The sequence below is a fragment of the Dasypus novemcinctus genome, chromosome 4 (assembly GCF_030445035.2).
Source record: "Dasypus novemcinctus isolate mDasNov1 chromosome 4, mDasNov1.1.hap2, whole genome shotgun sequence".
Taxonomy (NCBI): Eukaryota; Metazoa; Chordata; class Mammalia; order Cingulata; family Dasypodidae; genus Dasypus; species Dasypus novemcinctus.
In genome coordinates, this window is record NC_080676.1 from 132,702,607 (window position 1) to 132,720,421 (window position 17,815).

The following is a 17,815-nucleotide window of genomic DNA, read 5'->3' on the forward strand; positions in this document are numbered from 1 at the left end:
CAACATTTACAGCTACTACAAAATAAAAGATTTTAGACTTTTTCTTGAACATAAATAGGATTTCACCTCACATTTGATTTTTACGATTATTTAGAGTCATATTTGAAGTAAAATGGAGGCTATGTTAATAACTTCTCCCAAGATCCTCTTTTAATCCTTAAGTATTCAGTCATTGTTTTTGAGTTAGTTATCTTTCCTCAGTTTGTTAACTGGTGTAAACTAGATACATTTTCATTGTCAGTTTCTATGCATATAGTACAAGCAGTCCTCCAAAAAAGGGTCACTTTCATGGAGTTCACTTACCCCAACGTCTTTTGCAAACTTTGCAACTTTACCAGGCAATTTCCTTTGTCAGATTCTTAAAACTGAAGAGGACATGAGAAACTGGTTTAATTGAGTCATTGATATGATGAGCAGGAATGGAAGTTAGTATTAACAATGTATGAGTGGAGTTTATTTTTTTAAGTCATAATTTTATGGTGAATTAATTCACATTAGGTGGCTCTGTGACAGTGGTCAGTCAGAAAATAAGTATCCACGTATCACAGACCCTTTCCCACTACACAGTCTTCCTGAGAAATAACTTTTGCTTTTGTCTAAGTAATATAGTTTATTCTTCATATTTTAATATTTTAGTTCTAATAAAGTTAATTTTCCTTTTTGGATATTTCACAATCATCCGCACTAAGCATTTGATTACATTTGTGAGCCCACCACATTTATACCTAACCCATCCCTAAAGAGAGAGCCATCAGAAGTGAGCATACAGTGAGAATCACTGATAACTAGCTTATAGATGTGTCCTCGGGCTCACAGCTTATTGACCATAGGATATCTCAAACACCTGTGTAGGTAGTCCAGGATCTTGACTTTCCTGTCTATGGAGAAGCAACACTGCCATTCAGCAGTACGTGGAGGTCTGTGGAACTCCCTTAGGGACATGTGGCTTGCTCTAACATAGGGAATGGGTCTTTGAGAAGGACTTATTTATCCAAAGCAAACACAAGAATATTATCCCTTCTGGTCTTTTCTATACAGTGGAGAATGTAACAGGCTATCCTTGCTTTTCACTGAGAATGTTCATGGAAATTGTGATGAGTTATTTCATTGTCAAAAAGACTGCTTTTCTCCTAGGAACAATTGTAATAGATGGGAGGTGGTGTATTTCTGACCAAGGACCCCACATAAAATTAATCAAAGCAAAACATGCAAAACTATAAAAATCTACAATAATTTAAACTAGTAAAATTTTACTTGAAGTCATAGAATAGGGAAAGAAATATGTTATACATAGCAGTTTTATAAATAAAACTTTTACTATAGACTTGATTTAAAATGTACAGCTATTGGTGGTAAACACTTGCCGAGTAACTGTTTTATTTGCTTTCTTAAAAATTAGGAAGTATTTTCTGAAGTGATTTTTTTTCCCAGCTGGCTTTAAAAATTGTCCAGAGAAATTCAAATCAATGACTTTCAACATTTTTTTGTAGCAAGCAGATGTGTTTTGCAAAAATAATCTACAGTTTTTCTTTTTTTCCAAGCTGATGTACCATTAAATTTTGAGTGAGACTTCCAAGGGCACGGAAATTGAATAAGGGTAGTGGTGAAATTTACCAAAAGCAGTTGATGCTAAATGAGGGCCTCATGCAAGCGGATTCAGTGAAATTCCCTTGAAGAAAACTTTGTGCTTCTTAGTGGTGGCAGTTAGGCTTGTTTATGATATGTTCAGGTAACCAGAGCACTCTCTGAAATTGGGAGATTTAAGAAGGCTACCAGAACAGTGCCTCCTTGGGGGTCTTGACAATTCTCCTTGCCACCCACCTCCTTGCAGTTGAGTACATTGGTTCCAGTTCAATATTTACTTTCTCCCATCTTGGGGTGGACCACAGAGGGTTCTCTGTGACTGACCCTCATGAGTAAGAGATATGTTGTGACTCTTTCCCTGCCTTTCCCTGCCACATTTCTCTAAAGCACACATATGCTTCCAGTCCAGGCCAAGGACCTGTTTCATTCAGCCAAGCTTATTCATGTTAAAGAAAGAATGGGGGGAAGCGGACTTGGCCCAGTGGTTTGGGCGTCTGTCTATCACATGGGAGGTCTGTGGTTCAAACCCCGGGCCTCCTTGACCCGCGTGCAGCTGGCCCACGTGCAGTGCTGATGCGCGCAAGGAGTGCCCTGCCAGGCAGGGGTGTCCCTGCATAGGGGAGCCCCATGGGCAAGGAGTGCACCCCGTAAGGAGCACCACCCAGTGTGAAAGAAAGTTCAGCCTGCCCAGGAACGGCGCCACACACACGGAGAGCTGACACAACAAGATGACGCTACAAAAAGAAACACAGATTCCCATGCCACTGACAACAATAGAAGCGGACAAAGAAGAACATGCAGCAAATAGACACAGAGAACAGACAACTGGGGCAGAGAGGGTGTGGGGAGAGAAATTAATTAATTAATTAATTTAAAAAAAAAAGAAAGAAAGAATGGGACCACAATAAATGAAGTGGGAGTAAGAGACTTCAGTGTTCATTTTACATGTTAAACCAATGATATATGGAAAGAATCAAAAGTGGTGAAATTAGAGCCTGAGATGAAGGATAAGACAGGAGGCTAGAATTTGGGAAAGGTGTGCTGGTGATGACTCTGCCACTGATTCACTACATGTCTTTGGGACTGCATTTCAGTTTCCTCTCTGTACAGTGAATATGTTCGACAAAATTTAGTGCCCATGATTGTATGATTATGGATGGAATTTATCTTTGTTCCTTTCTGCCATATTTGAACTGGCAAATGCCAAATATTCAGACTAAATTAAGTATGCATGGATTCTTAACTACATTATATTCCTTGTTTTATTTGTGTCTAGTCAAAAAGGAAAAGATGTATATGTTATGCACTCATCCCTAAGTTTTGGCGTTTATTGCTAATGTCTATTTTCCAAAAGTCTTGAAAGATGTTTGATAAACTAAGCACATCAGAACCAAGAACATCAGACTCATGAGTCAGACTAAAAGCTCATCCAATTCATGAACCTCAGACTTTAATAGGACCAAAGTGTAAAGATAGGAGGTTCTAAGGAATAAGTTACTCTTGATAAGGACTTTTCATCCATCATATCATCTAAAGTTTTCTTGAATCTCCTATTTTTAACCTTTGTTATCTTTTCAGTTGATGGAGCCCACTGTAAAAGTGTGCATTCATTGGCCCAAAATGCCTCCTTTGAACTTAAAGTCCTTGCAACCCTTTTTCATGTGTTGTGGACTTGGAAATGAATATTTAACCATCCTCTTTCTGTCCTTAATGGTTTTATCATCTTCAAATATATTCTTCTCACAGTCTTCCCTGTTATGAATTGAAAATTTTAAGTTGTCTTTATTCTTTCTCCGTCTGGAAATTTTTAGTTCACATGGGTTATTTCAGTTAATCCAGAGTTGCCATAACCAGAACTGCTATACGTGGGAAGCAAGGATGCTGGATAACTAATTGGAAAAGGAAGACAGTGATATCAGTGTCAGAACCCTAGTATTGTGGGCTCTGAATGGTTGTGTAAGTTCTTGCCCACAGCTATCCCCACCTTGTAAACACTGACTTATTTTCCAAAACTCAGCTCCAATATTCATCTACTTTGTGATGCACAATTTTCCTTCCTCTTCTCCATAGCTCAGATGCATCATTACGTGACCTTAATGCTGCTGCTTCTCCTTCCAGGATGCTGGGAGGGGCCCCTGATAATACATTCACATGATCATAAGTTTTCATAAATTGTGCAAAAAGTAGTTCAACCTAAGTTAGCATTCTGTCTTATTGCACTCATTGCAGAGGACTAGAGTTTTTTTGGATAAAGTGGAAGCCATTTTTTCTGCAATATGGAAATATGTTTTGATGTACAAGTGAGAAACTACAGACTTCTAATTGGGACATTTATTTCAAAAGTAAAAGGAAATTCAGATAAAAATTAATAGAACATGGTTCTAAAGCAAAAAAAGTGAGGGTTAAAATTAATTTAAATTAGTCTGATACTGAGAAGCAAATGATAAGAAAAATACATTAAAATCATACCTAAAACAGTGTAACTCACTTAGAAAAGATACATTTTGAAAAGCTATAAAATTATTTGATCAGTTGATTAATGAAAAATGAATTGAGTTATATGAACACATTAAAAAGAGATTTAAATTTATTTCTGATTGGACACGATTATTGACTTTGATGAGGATAACATGAAATTCTTAATGACATCAAAGCAATGAAGATATCTATGACAAATTGACTAATAAGAGTTGTCAACTCAAAGAGTATGTGAGAGCATTACTGGACAGGGAACTTTGAAATAGCTAAGATCTTGTTCATATGAAAGAAACTTGACAAAACTTTTCCCAAATTAGGTAAAAATTCTAAACATTTTCATAATGCTGCCAATAGCAAGTTGTTGAAAAAGTTTTCTGAACTATCTACAAAAAACAAACAAATTTCAAAAAGCTATGCTAAAGATAAGACTGAATTAGCTGATTTTGTGATGTCTGTGCTATTTTCAGCTCTTAAATTTTTGTAATATTTTGTGATTTCTCATTCTAATATTCACATATATACCCAATTTTATATTTGTAATTTTATATTCTTTCTTAAAGAAGGTCTCTGACATCACATGCATTTCAGGCCCCGTAAGACATGGATAAGCCTGCATAGCACACTTTTCATACTACAATAGTCTTTTATTTGAATTAGTTTTGCTTGTGAATGTGAAAATTCCTTTACGGAAAAATAAAAACAAGATTTTCATCTTTAAAACCTCCATGTATAGCACAGTGCTTGGTACAAGGTGGTAGAAATTACTTGCAAGTGGCTGAAGGATGTAAGGGTGTCTAAGTGGATATTGGGCTTGTCTGGAGCAATCCCAAGGAGAGCTCTCGAGTCCTCTGCTCTCACTGCATTGAGATATTCAGATTAAAGCTATTAGGGAATAGCAATTTCTCATATGTTGTAATATTTTAAAAATATTGATTTACTCTGAGTAATATAACCAAATTCTCCAATGAAAGCAAAGCCTTATATGGTTTAGAAAGGACATTTTTAAAGGTGTCTAATTCCATCCTTCCTCTGTTATGATTAAAAATAAAATTCTATCTCAAAACTAATTATCACCATTCTGAATGTGAAGAGAAATTTCTATGATAAAAAGCTTCACACCTCAACTTTCCTTTTTTTATTAGAAAAGTTGTGGGTTTACATAAAAATCATGCATAAAATTCAGAGTTCACCCTCTTATTAAGACCTTGCATTGATGTGGTACATTTGTTACAAACTGATGAAAGCACATTTTAATAATTGTACTATTAACTATAGCTCATGACTAACTCTCCTTTGACTGAGTGCAAATTTCAAAGAACATAAACTCAAATGAGATTTTCATTTAACTGAAAAGTATGTTTAGATGTGGGTATTGTTAGTATTATAATTTTTTTTGTTTATTTTTGAATGAACATATCTGGAGCATACAATTAGGATAAATCATACTTTACCCTACCCAGTCATGAAATTTTAAAGACTGAAATGTAATTTAAAGAGAAGTTCTAATTCTTGTTTTAGTGAAGGTGGGATATTTTCATTTTCAAAGATGAGAAATTTCAGACTGGCATCAATTTAGTTTATTCTGAATGCATAGCAATTATGTTTTAGTAAGGGAATGATATATTCAAATTAAGCATGTTTGAGCTTTGTTCTTTTAACAAAATGTTATTTTGTACTGCAATGAATTTATATGGTAGATGTACAATTAAACAGAATACATAAGTTTTCTTGCCATTTTCTTAAGATTTGACCTGTAAATCAAAGTTTCTTAAAAACTGTCTTGTTTGTTATACAAAGTTATATCATTATTTTTATTTGCTTTAAGTGCTGCGATTTGTAGTAGGCAGTGACAATGATAGGTTTAGTGGTAGGCTTTTCTTAGTTTTTAAAAATCATTATTGCACTAACTTATAGAAGTGAAGAATTCAGGCAATATTTACTTCTGGAAGGCTCTTGGGTGGGTCCATGCTTATCTGGGCAGACTTAGATGTACTTCTCTCCTTTTAAATGAGAATCCCAGTTTCCTAAAATCAAAGTAAAGAATATGATGACCTTTAAATCCCCCCACAGAAAAATGTTAGAGAGGGAAAAAAAATTGGTTGCTTGGGTTTCAGGATTGGGGAGCAGTGAAAAATCTAAAAGAGGTTCTCTATGACCCACTATAGAGTTTGTCCCCTTTGGTTTGTACTCTTCAGCCAGATGTTAAAACAATAAACAAATATTCTCTCTCACTCCCAACCCAAAAACATTAATTTATACAAGTTTCATTCACTTAACCAGCAAATATTTATTGAATGCTTAACGCTATGGTGCCAGACACCATGTTAGAGAGTAGAACCCTTAAGGAACCCTTGGTTTAATTTGGGGGAATATATTACAATAAGGGCTAATATTATAAGTAGGAATGGAGTGCTGTGGGAGCAAGGGGAGGCAACAGACTAACTGGCCTGCATGAATCAGGAAAGGAGTCATCAAGCAGCTTTAGCACCTGTTCATATTAAAATCATATTGCTTTAGAGTTGGAAGCAGCTTTAGAGATTATTAATCCACAGATTAGGTAAAAAATTTTTAAAATAAAGCATTAAAGGGTCCAATATAGTAAAAAATGAAACTTTTCATTGGTTATTCAACCAATAATTTTTTGAGTACCAATTCTATGCCAGCACTATTCTAGGCGCTGGAGTCAACCCTTTTAAAACAACAACAAAATTCTGTCCTCATGGAGCTTACCTTCTAATGGGAGTGGGAGGTCCCACAATTAAACCTCCAGTACATCAGAAGGTGATAAATTAATAACTGCTATTGGCTAGCTAAAATAGAAAAGGGGTATAGAGATTGGAGGGCGGTTATTGTAATTTAAAATAATTGGACAGGCTAAGACCACTGAGAGATGAAATTTGAGCAAGACCTGAAGGAACTGAGAGAAGCCACTGGGGATATCTGGCAGTAATGAGGGTTGGGAGAGTGTTACAAGAGCGTTTCTAGGAAACACGAGAGTCCAATATAAAGGCCATGGAAAAGGAGTATGTCTGCAGCTTCTAAGAACAACTTGGAGGCCAGTGTAGCTGGAGCACGAGTGATGGGAAAGCACAGGACTTGATTTCAGAGAAAGAATAGGGAATTAAATTATATTGCATCATATAGGCAGTTGTAAATACTTTGGCTTCTGCTCTCAGCGAAGTGGAGGAGAGAATTGTTTCGAGTAAGGGAATGACGTGATATAACATCTATTTTAAAAGACTTATTCTGACCGCTAAGGAAGAAAAGCTGTTGCAAATGACCTTGGTGAGAGTGAAGCAACTGGAGTAACAGACAACAGTGGAAGTGGCAAGATTTGGTTGAACTCTGAATCTATTTTTTTGTATTGTCAACTGATTTTTTTTTTAATTAGAGAAGTTGTGAGTTTTCAAATCAAGCATAGCATACAGGATTCCCACATATCACCCCATTATGACCACCTTGCATTGTTGTGGAACATTTGTTACAAATGATGAAAGAACATCAACAAAACATTTCTCCTAACTATTGTCCTTAGCTTGTATCTGGTCTCTTCCTGATAAACCACCTTATTGTTAGCACCATGAATTAGTATTGTATATTTGTTATAGTTCATCAGAGATGTTCTCATATTTGTTCAGTTAACCACGGTCCATTTTCCACCTCAGGATTCACTGCGTTATATGGTCCCATGCTTTTTATAATCCATCCAAAGTGTACATTCAGTGGCTTTCAGTTTCATCATGGAGTTATGCTCTCATCACCTCAGTCAACTTTAGAATGTTTTTGTTATTCCAAAAGGTAAACTTCCATACCTCCTTAGAGCCCCCTATTGTTAACCCTTAGCATTGATATAATAACTTCTTAGCCATTGATGCAAAAATATTACACTATTACTTACATTCCACAAGCTACATTAGTTACATTTTCCCAATGTACCCCCATATTCTTTTTCTCTTTTGTTCTTTTTTATTTATTTATTTATTTTTTTATATCAATGTAGCAAGTTACTCCATTAACACATGATGATAACTACAGCAATAAATCTTTGGTCCATGGTTATACTTTACCTCCTTATTTCTGCTCAGTCCTCAATCTTGGTAGATATAGGATGATGTCTGTCCTGAATACCCAGATGGAAAAATAGCTGATGCAGAAATGGGGAGAATTATCCAAGGTATGCCATTGAATCAGTTATAACTTTCTTCTTCTGTAGGGGTGTAATTTTTGACTAGTAGGGATACAAGGAGGAGTGATTTTCAATCTTCCCTGTGAAATCACCTGAGGACTTGAGGAAAAAAATCAGTGCTCAAGCCCTACCTGAGGACAAAGGAATTATGCTCTGATTCACCTGTTAGGTCCTAAAAGCACTTCAGGTTAATTTAATGTAAAACTAGAATTGAGAAATACAGAACTGGAGTAACTAGAGTATAATAATGAAGATAATAAATTGCACCAGGGCATAGATGGTTTCACCATGGCTCAGTCTAATGAAAGGAAAAACAGCTACTGCCTTACAATGAATATCTACAAGGTAGCAAGTCCTTATTAGTCTAATGTCAAAAGATAATCTAATAATAAGCATTTGTTTTTATTATGGTAGATTTCAAAATGGTATTTGCTGAATTCTTGCAGATCAAAAGAGGGGATTTCTGAAGAAATAGCAGGCAAGTAAGGAGCCAGATTTTCTGGACAGACTGCTTTTTGGAGTGGGGGAGTTAAGTGTAAAGATCTTTATTCAGAAGGCTGGTTGGGAAAAAAGGAGAAAAAATAGAGTTACAAATGCGCTTTTGTATGGAAAAATCTTATCTACTTGTAAATAATTATGATAAAGCAAATGGTACTAAAATTGGTTGAGGATTAGTTGCCTTGTTTCAGGGGATTATGATTTACTGAGTGTTTCTACAATATTCTCTCATCTCTCATTTACCATTTTTTAAATAGAAAACCCTAGGCACAGACAAAAAACTTGCTCCTCCAATGATGAAGTGTATGCTCTTTGCCCAATCATTGGCTTATCTTTAGGCTCATGAGCTGAGTACCAGATAATCATAGAAGAATTTACAAATTATAAGCAAAAGCCCTTGACTACTTAGAGCTATTGAATGAAATGGATACTTATTCTTCAATTTCTCAGGATTAGTGAACCATAAAAATTCTCTTTATTACACAAAATTTAATAAGTCATAATTTAAAAACTCACTGGGGGACATTTTTATAGGATATCTGACCTGTAATATGAACTCAGTGTATACATCTATTGAATGTCATGGTAATATGTGAAATTATTCTTTTTCTTATCTCTGGAAGGAAAATATTTGAGGCAATTTGAGTATCTTTTGAACCCTAGAAATCCATGTGACGGCTTTCTATAACTTTTTCCCTTTTTTAGTTGCCTGATCTTTTCTTCTCTTTAGTCAGATCCATTTCAAAACTGTTATGACTCTTTTGTCTATAATGTTCATCTCTTTCTTTCCTCCTCTATTTCTTTTCTCTTTTTTTTCCCTTTTTCTTCAATATTTGTCCCTATTTATTTTCTATGGTACATTGGGGTTCATTATCCACTAGTGAGTTATCAATTACTTGTGACACACCACATTTTTTAAAAAGGAAAGAGAAAAAGAATAAAAATATGTGAATATACATATGCTATAGTAAGGGTAAGTATTACTTTATGAAAAGTTTTTCATATATATTAATGTACTTGGTCATGATATAAAATCTATTTTATTTTTCAGGGAGTCATAGCTCAAACGTTAAAAGCCACTGGAACAAGGAGTCTTAAGGACTTGATAAAATTGTACAGAATTATTTTGAGTAGCATATTTTAAAAACTTAACCAAGCATGGACCATAAGCCAGGGGTATGACTATTTTCCTTATGGTGATTATTTATTTTAAAATCTTTGTGGTTGCAGAATTTGGCCATGTAAAATTTGCCATAATGTTCATTCATATTAAGTATATCTACATTGGAGTGAGTTCAGTTCACAGAACAATCAGGCTCTCAGAAAAGAGGTGAACTGAGGGGAGGTTTTTTATAGTCATAGCTAAGAGCTCAGGCAGTTTTCCCTTCTGGGAGTTGCCTCCGACCTTCCTACCCATATACTCTTATCCACAAGACTTATTTTAAAGGTAATTTTCTTCATGAAAAAATGTTCTTACCAATTATCCAAAGACCAACTTACTACTAATAAATGCTTAACATGGAAATGATGGGTGAGGTTTTATATTAATGAAAAGAGAATGTAGCCTACCCTTGTTTTGGGGTCACATGTTTCATTCTCTCCTATTTTCCTTTCTTTTTCAGTCAGTGCTGTAGGAATAGAAGTTAGAAATGTTCTTTAAAGTATTTTATTTTATTAAAAATTTGAGTTGAGAGTTTTGTCTGAAGTAAAACAGGTAAAAACTCTCAATGTGTCAAATAATTGTTTAATTTTAGAACCAGTTATGATATTAATCAAGAGGTTAGGGAGAATTTACTATTTGAACAGCAGAATAAAAGTATGATATACTTCCTACAATATGAAGTTTACTGTGTTGTTTGGTTTAGGATGAAATGACTTTTATGCAAAACACTAAAAAAACTAATGCAAAACAAATTGAGTGTATAAATTTATATACATCATTCCTTCATTTGCCCTGTTCCCAATTCCCATTACACTTATAAATTCCTTGAACATGTGCTAGCAGTGAATAAACACCATCAATTACCAATTATTACAATAGAGGTACACAAATTGTGGTGTTTTTTTTTTTTTAATATGGACTTCCTGGGCCCCTGACACTGAATCAATGTCAGTAGGAACCAAAATAGAAATACAGAATGTTAGAGGGTCAAGGATCTAAAGATCTCTTCATTATAGGGACTTGGGCACTGTGACCAATAGCCAAGGGGTTAAGGTCCTTGTTGACAGCTATGGTCTCAGAGAAAGAATGTTCCTAACTGAAACCTGGACTTCTGAGTCTGGTTGATCACTAGTTCTAGTCACAGGGCCTCTCGAACCTCTTGAAATATCCTCACAATGGACCGTGACCATCTCCTTTCAGGATGAGGTCCACAACCAGACATAGCCAGCCACAAATACAAGCCGACTGTGAAGTCACATATTTTATCCCAAAAGCTCATACAAATGTGTGTTCACTTTGTGATATATCTGAATGCTTCAATGATATATAATTAGGTAAATCTTTTGTGTTAGTAAAACGACCTGTATTTTTGTTCTGAGTTGGTAAACTCCCAGACATATCAGCATATATCTCTAAGGGTGTGCACACACCATCCTTTACTACTTTAACTTCCCTCTGTCAAGAAAGAAAAGATAAAGGAAAAGAAAATGAATCATTTCAGTTCATTGCTAGATGGTACTAATTGAGCTGCTATATGTAAAACAGAACATCCACTTCAATGAGTCTCTAATATTCATAACCTTGCAATATGTGATACTCTTTAAATCTGTATTGGATCATATTAAAACAAATTAAATTCTAGGCAGGTACGGTGCATTTTCTAAAGCATATTTCTTTCACAATTTACCTTTTACCTATTGTTTTAGTTTTCTAAAGCCTGCCAATGCAATATACCAAAAACAGATTGGCTTTCATAATGATGATTTATTAAGGGAAAATATTATAATCCTGAGGCTTCAAAAATGTCTAAATCAAGGCATCATCAGAGGTAATTTCTTAGCAAAGATTGGATGCTAGAAGATCCTGGAATCCTGCCACATGGTGAGGCAAGGTGAAAGGTCTGTCTCTCTCTACTTTCTCCTAGAGCTCAGGTATGGGCAATCAGGCATCTCTCCCTAGGCCTCATCTCCTTGAGCTTCTAGGTCCTCCTCTGTCTTTTTGCATCTATAGGCAAACCTGGAATCCTCTCTCTCACATGGCTGGGTCAAAATGGCAGAAGTCCCTTTTCTGGGTGTGCTTCTCTCTGTGTGTTCTCAGTTTATATAAGACCCAGCAAGAGGACAGAGACCTAATCTGGTTTATGCCTCACTGACCTAGTGATCTAGTGATCTAATCAAAGTCTCCTTAACTGAATTTAATGCAATCAAAGGGCCCCATACCCACACAAATGGATTAGCTCAAGCACACTCTTTTCTGGGATTCACGAAATTCAAACTGTCACACTTATTTTAATTGCTGTGTCCACTTTTTCTATTTCAGGGAGCCTAAACATAGTTGCATGATTCACTTTGTCTGTACTTTGAGTAAATCCATCATCCATCATAGGAGATGCTCTTTCACAATTTTATTGACTTACAAGTATCCCACTGAGTTTTTTTTGTAAGTCATCACTAACATTTTTAATCAGTTTTACTTTTTTATGAACTGTTTGTAGTGTCCATCTAGGGTTTCTAATAATGCAGGGAACCCAAATGAGTTATGATGTGAGTCTCAGGTCTTAGAGATAAAACAGATGCTTTTTGAGGTTCTGTTTACTACTTGAATCTCAAGCCAAATAATAAGATCCCAAGCCTTCTCAGTGTTTTTGAAGTCATAAAGTCATGGAGCAAACTGTACTTCACCCATCATAACACTGACAGCCCTTTACTGTACTGGCTTGATAATTGTTAGTCTTTAATAAGGGACTTAAAAACCTATGATCTCAGACCAGTTCCTCCATTCCACGACTCTATCATTTGCACCTAATACAGCGCCAAGCACAGGCATAAAATAAATTTTATTGAAGTGATGAAGGGTACTTATTAGTGTAAGATTTCACCTGACACTTCATTTGTGTATTGACTGGAGCATAATGTTATTTTAGGAGCACCATATTCAGTTAATTGAGAACAACAATAAAATGTGTGCATTTAAAAAAAAAATTATCTTGAATTACCTGAAAGACTGTAAATATCTTGAGTGTCCAAAGGTCAAAGATAGCTCTGCTATAAAGTAAATCTCTACTCACCAGAAGCACGTGTAAGAACTTCTAAGATGTTTTAAGATTCTAGTGAGGCATACACTTGAGAATATATGAAAAAACTTTTCCATATATTCTACTTACATTTATTCTTAAAAAATGAAGGTATATTGTGCTACCATTAATGTGAAGATTGACAAAATATGCGTATAATTTGTAAACAAGTGTCAATATAGTGGGGGAAGAGTTCCATTTCTTTTTTTAAAATGCAAGTATATGGCTTAAAAGTTTTTCGTAATAATGTACATGAACACCATAAGTGCATATCCAGAGCACCATGATGATGGAAAGAACTAAATGATGGTATCTGAACATGTATCCTCTTCATTGACATAAGTAGAGATGACAGAAACTATTCAATAAATTGGCATGTTCATTAAACTAACTCTTAAAGCGAATATAATGGGAAAATTCTGGAGGCTATAGGCAAATTACAGATACACACAGAGAAAAAAATATGTAGTTGAACAATGTTCCAACAAGTAAAGTAGAAAGCCAATGAATAAGTGAGGCTTCCCAAAAATCTCTGGAAAACTCCTCAGTTTAGCCTAATAAAATCTTGACTAGAATAGACTGTGGGGTTGTTAATGGGATCATTTATTGGAAAGTTCCAAATCCTGGCCAGTCAAAAAGGCCATTGGAATATAGAGATGAATGGTATCTCACTGGCATCAATGGAAGAAAGAAGTAGGAGAATTTTATTTTTCGCAAAGTTGGGCAAGAGTTTTACATCAAAATACTCGCATATACAAAAGACCTTTTCAAGAAGAAGGACAAAAAAGATTTTTGGAGAAGAATAAAAAAGCAGACCTGCGCTAAAAGACCTGCACTACTTTAGAAAGAAGGAAAATAATTATAATAGAAAAGTCTGACTTGCACAAAGGAATGGTGAGCAAATAAAACAGAAAACATCAATGTAAATCTAAGTGAACATTGAATATAAAATCATTACAGAAAGTTTCTAATAGGGTAAAAATCAAGAGAAATAAGTATGGGACTCAAGAGAATATGAGAAATGATTGATCAGAATTAAAGCGTTTCGAGTTCCTTTACTTGTTCAGGAGCTATGCAAAGATACTGGTCAACTTTAGTATTTAAGTGAAACACTCAGGTTAAATATTTTGAGAGCTAACCAAATGGAAATAGAATGTTTAAATACCAAAGTGTGGAAGGGAACAATTTGACATTTAAATAACATGATTTAAACATTTAGATAGACATGCAAAATTATAATATTGACAGCAGAGGGCAGAGTATCCCTGATTGCTGCTGGTAATTTCTTGAAATTGCAAAGTATCTAATGTTGTCCCTAAAATCTTTTGTTTTATGTATGAGCTAGATATTAGAGATTTTTTAAGTTAAAAATACTGATGACACCATATATGTTTTATTAAAAACAGAATAAATGCTGATAGGACTTGTGTGATATTAGTACTTAGCTTCTAGACTTTGGAATTAGGAAATCTATTGTGTTTTGCTAGTACATTCATTTTGAGACTAATTTCTTTTTTCTCCTGTAAAAGAATTTTGAAGTTCTTGGTTACAACATAATACAACAAAACAAAACAAAAAAGGAAAAAATGACTATAGAATAGAAATGGTGAAGGGCCTATTTTCCAAGTCTGTTAAATAATCTCTAACGATTAATATGGTTCCTGGATGTGATTCTGTTTATATGCTTTGCTTTGCCATCCTATAAATAAAGGTCCTTCTTGAACTATGAATTCCTTACAAAGTCTTTGTGCCTCAGTGTAGAATAACTTGGTCTTTTTTTATTTTATTTTATTTTTTTAAGATTTTGTTTATTTATTTCTCTCCCCCTCCCGGGTTGTCTGTTCTCTGTGTCTATTTGCTGCATGGTCTTCTTTGTCTGCTTCTCTTGTTGTCAGCAGCATGGGAATCTGTGTTTCTTTTTGTTGAGTCATCTTGTTGTGTCAGCTTTCCATGTGTGCGACACCATTCCTGGGCAGGCTAACTTTCTTTCCCTCTGGGCGGCTCTCCTTATGGGACGCACTCCTTGCACATGGGACTCCCCTACGCGGGGACACCCCTGCATGGCAGGGTACTCCTTGCCACATCAGCACTGCTCATGGGACAGCTGCACACGGGTCAAGGAGGCCCGGGGTTTGAACTGTGGTCCTCCCATGTGGTAGACGCTCGCCCTAACCACTGGGCCAAGTCCGCTTCCCGACACAATTTGGTCTTAAATCCTGTTTTAAGTAACATTATTAATCTATAGGAAACATTCAAATATTTGTTTCTGAATAGATGAGATGTCTTATGTAGCTGCCATCTTTATGCTAATTGTTCTCAATAAAGTGTCAAACTAAAGAGTGTAACTTGACTTTACATTTTCTTAGTCAGTTAGGGTAGACTATGTTAGACTATGATAACGAATGACCCAAAATCTCAGTCAACAGCAGAAAATGTTTATTTCTCACTCATGCTAAGTAGTCACATGGGCTGGTCTCAGCTGTCTTCATGTTGTCTTTTCTCTGGACCCCATGTTCATGAAGAAACCCTTATCTAGAATGTTGAGCAGGAGAAAAAAGAGCCTGGCAAACTATATAATGGCTTTTAAAATTTCTGCTTGGAAATGATTCATGTCACTTTTTATTGGTGAAAACAAGTCATTTGAACAAGGCTAACATCAGAGGAGCAACGAAGTATAATCCTTTTCCTGAGGTGGGGAAATATTTGTGAACAATAACACAAACACTACAGTGTCTTTATGATATTTCTTAAAAATATAACCAAACTTTTAGTCAATTGGTTTGTAAAACTCATTACAAATAACTTGTGTTCTATAAACGTTATTACTGCTTAGTCTTTATCCCTGAGAATTCTGAAGAAAATGTTTAGGAATCTAATAGATGGGATGTTTAGAAATGACTATCTCTTATAATGGTGGTTACTAATGATAAGGAAAATTTTTAAAGCACTGAATATGGGTTTACTTTGTTTGCACAATGATGGCAAAGATTCTAAGTTCCAGGTCTCTTCTATTTGTTTCTATGAAAAAGATTATATGTCTATGAAAAAGAAAAAAGCCCAAAAGATATTTTTCTTTTTAAGAATAGATTGTAAGTCTTAAAGGATATCTTATTAGACATAGTGGTTTAAGTTGATAACATAATTTTGTGATTTTTTTTTCATATAAACTTTCACAATAACTTTGTAAGCTAACAGGCGGTATGCTTGGCAATTTCCTGTAGAAGATACAGAATCGGAGTATTGGCTAAGGGTCATATCACTGGTTCTTAGTAACATTAAGCCTGGGTATTTAAGTTTTCTGTCTCTTCTTTCTCTTGCTCATAGATCATTCAACTACTCAATTATTGTAGGAGACTTATATAATATTGATGTATTCTATATTTGTGGATGTAGCTCTCAGATGGTAAGACCTACTATTAAAACAATCAAATAATGACCCAGCCTTTTCAACTCAGTAAACAATAAGAAATAAGTGATGTGATGAAAATTGTCTCCATTACTTTGAATTTTAAACAACTTAAAAAGGTTACAGCTTTACTGTCCAATATTTTGAAACTTAGGAGACAAATTCACTAAGTGACAAGAACTTCGAAATTAAGAAAAATATATAGGTCAGAGGATATGTTAAACTAAATATTTCAGTATTTAAAAAGAGCCCAAAGGTATCTTCTCCTTTCCTCCTCCATGTCAGAAGCCTAAGTATGGGTCAAATTTCAGTTCTGCACATCTATCCTGAAATAATGTTGTTAAAGCCACATTCTGTGAAGGAGGCTACTTAACCTTTTTTTAAATGTCCTCTGGGCATTCAAATCTTTTGCCTATCAAATCACATAAACTGATCAGTATCTTTAGAACAAGACTATATAGAGAGCCAGAAGAATTCTTTGAGAATGATTGAGCCTACACTATGTAAAGAGAACCACATTTATTTTATTTTCTCTTACTGTGTGGTGGTAAATTTTTAAAAGCATAGGCTTGACTTTGAATCTGGATTTACTACTTGATCAGAGGTTGGCAAACCATGGCCCATGGACCTGCCACTCACTTTGGCAACATAGATATGTTTATACATTTAAGTACTGTCTATAGATACTTTCGCACTACACTGCAGAGTTGAGTGGTTGTGACAGAAAATTTTATGGCTGTTAAGTCCAAAGTTTTTTCTGTTTTGCCCTTTAAGAAATTTGCTGACCTCTCTTCTAGGTGGATGATATTGGCCAATCTGCCTAAACAGCCATGCCTCAGTTTCTACCTATAAAATGTGAATAATAGTAGTGTCTGTGAAATTGGGTTGTCATGAGGATTAAATGAGTTACTCTGTATAAAAATTTACCAGTGGACAATGAGTGTATCATAAAGCCTAGCTACTGACAAAACAGTAGCCACATCCAGGAAATATAAAATGGGTATATGTCCTTCTCCTTAAGGAATGGGTAAAAACTCTTGAGAGAGAATAATCTCTTGTTATGTTTGGTCAAAGATCTGGATTCCTTCTGTGTTGTTTCATTTCTGCTGAGTTTCTTTTTCGTGTCCCACGTAATTCTAGCCTCATGCAAACCTGTTCCAGGCTGTCACTTCTTGTAGCAGGCCCTTGCTTATTTTTTGTGGAAAAATCTCCATTTCTACATCTGGAATTGCTCAAAGGTCATTGCAAGTATTGAATCTTTATTAATGGTTTGTTCCTCTCCAAAACGCTTTCCAAAATGCCTGCAGCCAGGGACTTATATCTAGGGAATGGTTTTTCTCTGTTTCCAGGGACCTCACAACTTCTGCTCTTTGTTTTCTCAGTGGAGAAGAGAAAGGTTTTATCCTGCTTGATACTAGGCATGAGGCA